At 38.2% G+C, this 7,974-nt stretch overlaps 1 pseudogene; it reads right to left on the bottom strand.

Moving 5' to 3' along the window:
• Positions 1 to 875: 875 nt before the first annotated feature.
• Positions 876 to 2,953, bottom strand: LOC114300373 (pentatricopeptide repeat-containing protein At4g33990 pseudogene; annotated as a pseudogene).
• Positions 2,954 to 7,974: the final 5,021 nt, after the last annotated feature.

The following is a 7,974-nucleotide window of genomic DNA, read 5'->3' as shown; positions in this document are numbered from 1 at the left end:
CACCACCCACCCGCCACCTACCTACCACCACCACCACCCACTCGCTACCACCTACCACCCGCCACCGTCACCCACTCACCCACCCACCACCACCACCACCACCCGCCACCTACCTGCCACCACCCGCTATCCGCCACCCACTTGCCACCACCACCAACCACCCGCCGCCGCCACCGCCGCCACCGCCACTACCCAATGACTACCAACCACCACCCGCTATCGTCACCCACTCAACCACTATCACCACCCGCCATCCGCCACCCACCTGCTACCACCACCCACCACCTGTCATCGCCATCACCACCACCCACTCGCCACCACCCACCACCCACCACTGTCATCTACCCACCCACTACCAGCACCCGCTACCTACCCACCACCACCCGCCATCCACCACTCACTTGCCACCACCAACCACCACCCGCCACCGCCACCGCCACCACCACCACGCACTCGCTACCACCCACCACCCGCCACCCGCCACCATCATCCACCCACCCGCCACCACCCACCACCAAGTACCCACCACCCACCGTCACCACTTTCCACCACCCGCCACCGCCACCACCACCACCCACTCGCTACCACCCACCACCGTCACCCACCCACCCACCCACCACCACCACCAGCTACCCACCACCTACCGTCTTTCGCCGCCACTTGCCATCATCGTCTTTCGCCGCCACTTGCCACTACTTGTCATTTTTCACTTTTTTTTATATTTTTTAAATTTTGTAAACATTTTGTCAATTACCAAACGCGTTTATAGTTTATGTTTTTCTAAAAATAAACAAAAACCAGTTTATAAAATTTTTGTAAATATAAACTGAAAACGTAAACGTTACCAAACACACCCTTAGTGATCCAAACTCAATTTTATGAATGATAATATCAATATTCCATGTCACCAATAATCCCCACAAGAACAAATGCCATCCTTGAAGTGATGGAAGCGGGTTCGAATCACTCACAATAATCTCCTTCTCTGTAATCTTTGATATGAATTTAGTCACATTGTGGCAATCCCCACAAACGCGCAAGTTCTTGAATATCCGAATTGGACTCTTAGGAGGGGTGCTGATAATTCCATACGTGATAGCCAATCTCTCACTATGACTCATAAGGATATACTCTTTTTCATCCTCCTCGACATCCTGCAGCACAAAGCTACAGTCCGGAATATAACCAACGGTCTTAATCTTAGCCATTAAAATCTCCAACTCCTTGCAGATCTCCTCACAATGTGGATGGAATTGGTTCCCGGTATAAAAGAGTTCAATTCTGTTGCTCAGTTCAATTGAGCTCCACCCCGATGTCTTCTTCAATCCACGGTCTCTAGCTAATGATCTCACTTCATCCGCACCTTCCCACTTTCCGACATTTGCGTATATATTCGATAGTATGACATAGTACCCAACATTTTCCAAACCAACTTCAAACAAGCGTTCTGAAGCGAATTTTCCCAGCTCAACATTTCCATGGATTCGACAAGCTCCGAGAAGAGCACCTCAAACCGAAGCATCAGGCCCTAAAGGCATATTCTTGACAAAACTATATGCCTTTTCTAGGTATCCAGGTCTACCATGCAGCCATAATGCTTCAAACTAGGTTTGATTCCATACTCTTCCTGCATCACACGAAATCACCACTAACCCTGATCAACTAAGCCTGAATGGCTACAAGCTGACAATAAGGATACAAAAGTTACATGATCGGGCTTCAGCCCCTCGTCCTGTATAGCTTGAAATAGCTGCATAGAAGTCTCACTGTGTCCGTGAATCTCATGACACGATATTATGGCATTCTACGGAACTGAACTTATCCTGGGTACTTCATAGAATAAGGACATTGCATCGTCTAATCTCCCACATTTTCCATACAGGTCGGTGAGGCAAGTACTGACATAGATATCCAAGTGAAGACTAGCTTTTAAAATACGCCCGAGTTCTCATACCCAGTTTCAAGGCTCCGATGTGAGAGTAAGCTGGGAAAACGCTTACCCAAGTCCCTTGGTTTGGGGTTACATCCTCACACGCTTCCATTGTGCAGAATACTTCAATAGCCTCACTTACAAGACCATTTTGACCATAACCTGTAATCATCTTGTTCCATGAAACCACATCCTTTAAAGAAATTTCTTCAAAAACTACACGTGCAGAATCAACAACACCCAACTTTGCCTACATGTCCATGACAGCATTTCCAACAACATCTTCCAGAATCTAACATCTCCTCATGATGAAACCATGAATAGACCTGCCACTTCGGCAATCCCTAGACTGAGCAACACTGGAAGCCAAGCTCACTAGTGTCAACACATCAGGCTGAATTCCATTTGACTGCATCTCACCAAAGAACTTAAGTGCAGTATCTGGATGAGTATTCTGCTCATATGCAGCAATTATTGAGTTCCATGACACCAAATCTCTAACGAACATTTGATCAAAAACCTTATGTGCTTGCCAGATGTTTCCAAATTTGGCAAACATGTTAATCAATGCATTGGACACAAACACATCAAACTTCAACCCCTGCTTTATGACATATAAATGAATCAGCATTCCATGCAAAATATCATCCATTTGTGCACAAGCAGGAAGAACGGTTGAAACAGTGACACAATCCATCTTCATCCCGTCGAATCTCATCTCATCCAAAACACCCAATGCCTCTGAAACATTCCCATTTTGACAAAACCCAGAAATCATAGCCTTCCAGGAACGCCTATCTCTGAATGGCATATCACTAAATATTTTATGGGCAGCAGCGAGATTGCCAAAGCGACAATACATATGCACCAAAGAAGCAGCCACAAAGGCATCCCATACGAAACCCAAACCCAGCACTGTATCTTCTTCCCATCAAATAAATTACCACAAGTTTTCAACATAGGAGGAAAAGTAAAAAAATCGGCCCTAACTTCAGAGTTCAATAACATTTTTTATAAGCAATTGACAGCTTCATGGAAGCGATTATTGCAAACATAGGAGGATAACAGTGAATTCCAGGTATAAGCATCCTTTTTTGGGATCTGATCGAAAGTGCGGCGAGAATAAGTAACATCCCAAGAATGGCATAAAGATTGACAACTCTAGTAGAAATGAAGATGCTTTGAACTTTCCCTGACACAATAAGAAGGGCATGAAGGCGTTTAGCAAGGTGGGTTTTGGTGCATGACTGGAATAGCAACTCGAAATCAATCTCATTGCTCTTTTCCTCTGTGCCATTGGATAAAATTTTCGCACAATTTGCTGTGCTGGAATATGATTGGTGATGGGTTCCAAGAAAGAGAAAATATTGTGGAAAATGCCTACATTTGTAGGTTGGTAACAATCTGGATACACAAACAATGAACACAATTAACATTGGAGACTAATTAACTAGCGAAAAAAATAGCATTGAACTAAGGACATCACATAACTGAAAATGAAGAACTAATAGTACCTGAACATACATATAGTTTCACTACTATATCGAGTTGATATGCTGTACCTCTGCCTCTAAGGAGGGCATAGGGTGAAGCAAATGAATGCAATGAAGGGTTTAATGGTTAGGGTTTATAGAGACAAGAAGAAAGCGTAACCCAATACACATAAGATTTAATCCTAACAAACTAATACAACCACATTAGTACACAAACAAGCACACTTATAGCATACATTCCCAAACTAATGCCACCACATTAATAATCTTCTCACTGAATCCTACCGCCCTCATAATGATTCTCATCCAACTTAAAGAAACGAGGCTACCTGTTGGTTCTTAGTTTGGACCTCTGTTATCAGAATCTTGCGATTCGCTATTCCATTCGCATTTTTTGGAAAATCGATACAAATTTATGGGTGAATATATTTTGGAAGTAAATCTCTGGTGAATCGCACAATTCACAATGGATTCATGATTTGATTTTTATGATTCGTGTAATTCTTGAAACTATCGTGGCCGACATATTTTCGACTATTTTTTTCTCCATTTTTTCAGTAAAAATGACATAATACAACTTCTAATAGCGTTTAGTGCCAAAATAACCAATATATATACATGATTTTTTGTTATTTTAGTGATTATGATCATGGAGTTTTTAATAAGATCCAATCAGATTCAGTCAAACCCAACATATTTTTCTTCTCATTTTTTTCCTTTAAAAAAAATCATTATATATATTGTAAAAATGTTTAAGATTAAAGTAATTTACACCATGAATTATATATTGTTATTTTATTAAATTAAACATAGTTAAATATTACACGGGTGAGGTTAGTTATACATTTTAAACTATTTTAGGCTTTAAAATAAAAGATCCTAAATAATTTTTTTCTTATTATTTGGTCATTGTTGCTTAAAAAAGTATGTATGCTTATTGTCCAAATATCAATATCATTGTTAAATTATTGTTACTTTGGAAATTGGAAGTCATCTTTGTTTTATTAAGAATGGTTGATAAGAAATATCTAAAAAAATGTAAAATGTTGATCTTACATAGGAACCTTTGTTAATTTCTTACCTATTAAACTATGTGATCATCATATAAAACAATATTTTCATTGATTTAAGTCTAAATATTTCATATTCATAAGATATATTTAACATCCAAGTGTGTAAATATATTTTTCTAAATAATTTTTAAAAAGTGGCAGAATCTTTACAATTCATGATGCGATACGATTCAATTTGCGATTCGGTACAAGACCATTTCGATTTACGATTCGAATCCGACAATTATGGTTTGGACTGAGGGGAGGGAGAGAGTAAAGGGAAGTGTTAGTTGTTAGGGGAAATAAAGGAAAGAGAAAGGAAGTGAGGGGAGGTATCCCTCCTCTTGTTTGGTTTAGACAATCTATATATCTATATATAGTATGTTGAAAATTGAATTTTTAACAGGGAGTTAACAGGGAGTGTTTTGGGAGCTTTAAAGTCTTCATCCAAAATTTTCAATGTTACGTGGCATGAAATATTGGTTTATGTATAACCAAATCTAATTTGAACAATTTTAAATGGAAAGTCCAAAAATGAATTTTTAACCATATCTAACTTTTAACTATTTATTTTAAGCCATATTCCACTTAAATTGATGCATGTGCAAAACTTATTTATTGTCTATGAAGCACGAGGGCGGGTATAGCTATTAGTATGCGTACATTATGGGTACAGTGATATGGCAAAACCTTAAAGAAATAAGATACGGGAATAGCTTGAGTACGCCGATAATTTTTTTTATATTATTTATAAAAATCTTCCAATTCAAGCACTTGCAAATCTGTCTCTTCAAGTATATAACATATAAAATAACTGCATGTGTGAAAATCAATTAATCAAATGACAACTAGAAAAACATCAAGATTATGAAAGTAACAATGAAATAAATGATATGACTTAATTACCCAAAAAAACAAGGAAATTAATACACCAGCTTATGTACCCTAATATCACCAAGGATCCTCTAGAGTAAAATTTTCCTAAAGTTTCCTAGAGTGCTACATTGTGTGGTTGACAATGTAGTACTCTAGGAAACTTTAGGGAAAAATTAATATCTACTTGTTTTTTCTTCTTTTTTTTTGGTCTTCCTATAATTTAAATTTACTAGTTTTATTTTATTTTATATAATTTTGATCGTATACATCAAGAAGCAAATGATTACAAATTCACAAGTAAAGCGCAGTTAGTTACTAATTACCTAGATATTTACGAAGATGAAAAAAAAAAGAAAAAAAAAGAGAGAATCCAATAGAAGAGGAACCAAAAACACAAAATCGAAGAAAAAGAGGAAGAGTTGAAGGAGAATAGAAAGTGAGAAAACTAACCAGTAAGTTCGAATGCGAGTTCCGTTGTCTACGGGGGAGAAGAGTCGACAATCCACTAGAGAGGTAGCTAGCGGCGTATACAAGTTTGGATTAACCTAACCTCATTTTTTGAGAAGAGTCGACAATCCAACTTCATATTTAAGAGTCGACAATCCAACTTCATATTTATTTATTTTTTAGGGTAAATTACGCTAACCTGAGGCTAGTGACAATTACAAAAATCTTCCCTCAGGTTTCAAAAATTATACCAAACTCTTTTCTTGAATGGCAAATGCCCCTTATGTTAACTGACAACCTAAGTTGTTTGGGATAAATTAAAAAAAAATTAAAAAGTCAAAAAATTATTAAAAAAATTAAAATCTTATACTATTCGACGGTAGCTTATCGGGAAGTCACTAGGGTAAAATCATAATTTATTATTTTGCCCTTTTTGAATTCAATTATTCAAAAAGTCAAAAAAATAAAAGTCAAAAAGTCAAAAGGGTGAAATGGTCATTTTAATTTTACAATGATATTTTATTACACATCATTTCGTAAAAAGTTAAATAGTTATCTCAAACATCTATCTTTTTTTCTCTACTTTTTTAACAAAAAAGTCGAAAAGTACATTTATATAACGCATCCCAAACAGCCACTCTTGTTGAGGTTATCAATTTACTTTATTTTGGGTTCATTTGAGATATGGGTTGGCTTTTTAGTTTTTTTGGCTTTTAGCTATTTTAGCCTAGGGCTAAAAAGCCTTGTTTGGGATAGGTTTTTTGGCTTTTTTGACTGTTGTGAGAGAAAAAATGAAATGATTATGGTTTGAATGTGATGTTTTGTCTTATTGGGTTAAAAAACTTATTTTGTATTTTTGTGACTAAAATAGTCAAAAAGCCAAAAAGTTTGTCATGCCAAACGAAGGCTCTATTTCCTGTTTTAGCCTCCCTTCCTGGGAGCATCTCCAATGGTGTAGTTAAATTTGTGTTTTAAAATATGTTATATGACAAAAAAATGTAAAAAGTGGGGCCTATTTATATGTATTAGTATTTGTTAGTTTAAAGAGTAATTGTGTGCTCCAATCGTGTAGTTAAGGTAAAAGTGATAGTGTAGACGTCCCCGAACGCCCCGGGAGGATGAGCTCCCGTTCTGTTCATTTGGGGGCACTATAGCTCGGACTCTTAAAATGTCACGGTTCCTAATCTGAACCAAAGAGTCCAAATCCGGCAAATCGTTTTGAGAAACTGATTTTTGAAAAAGTAGTGCCAAACATGGACTGCTTTGCCAGATACAGAGTCGCCACCTAAATATTTTATTTTGGGAAATTTAGGAAACCCTGACTCGGTGCCAAAAGGCCACGTGTCCGTCATCACCAAAGTTGCCTCGGCTCGGGAACTTGGGTACGATTGGGGAAGGTCACTTCGTGAGCACCCCCGCTCGCCCGGTCATAGACCGGCCTCTACTAACCATGATATCAATTTTTGAAAACATTGCGAGTTCTTATTCCGGTTATTAGCCTAGGTTACTATGTGATGCTCGCAGCATACTAGTATAGACTGGATCGCCTGAATTGGAACAAAACATTTCATGCTTGTTTTTGAAAATGGTTTGCTACCCGCAGGTAGGCTTTAAAACATTTGATGATTTATTCCAATTTAAGTAACCCAACCTTCACCCACAGGCATTCAGGCAGTTATATCAGATAAGCACATAGCCTCATGGTAAGCATGCTATTCATGGCAGTCACTCACACGCATGCAAGGATGCTAAAGCATAAAGCTTACCGAGTACTCCAAGCCAAAATAGGAATTCATTAGAAATCATGCATGATCCTAACTATACAGAAATGCCTAATGCAACACATGCGAAATGTAATTATAGTAGGCTCGGCTATTCTAAGATGGTATATGAAATGCTACAACTATCATGTATTCAATTTGGAATTGAAGGTACAATGCAGTTAGTATGATGCGCCGAGCCCGGTGCATGCAATACAGATGAATGATGCAAACATGCTGTCATACTGTATGCTAATTTAAACATGCCCTAATCTAACCATCATAAGCGGATAAATAAAAGGGAGAAAGACGTAGGGTTGGAAGACATACATCACACTCACGCACACTTATTACAGTTGTGCCCTCGCAGAGAGGGTCCGAATAAATATACAGTCCAAATATTACAGTCCCGAATA

The sequence above is a fragment of the Camellia sinensis genome, chromosome 3 (genome assembly GCF_055761805.1).
Source record: "Camellia sinensis isolate YWXY chromosome 3, ASM5576180v1, whole genome shotgun sequence".
Classification (NCBI taxonomy): Eukaryota; Viridiplantae; Streptophyta; class Magnoliopsida; order Ericales; family Theaceae; genus Camellia; species Camellia sinensis.
This window is presented reverse-complemented; position numbering and strand designations above follow the sequence as displayed.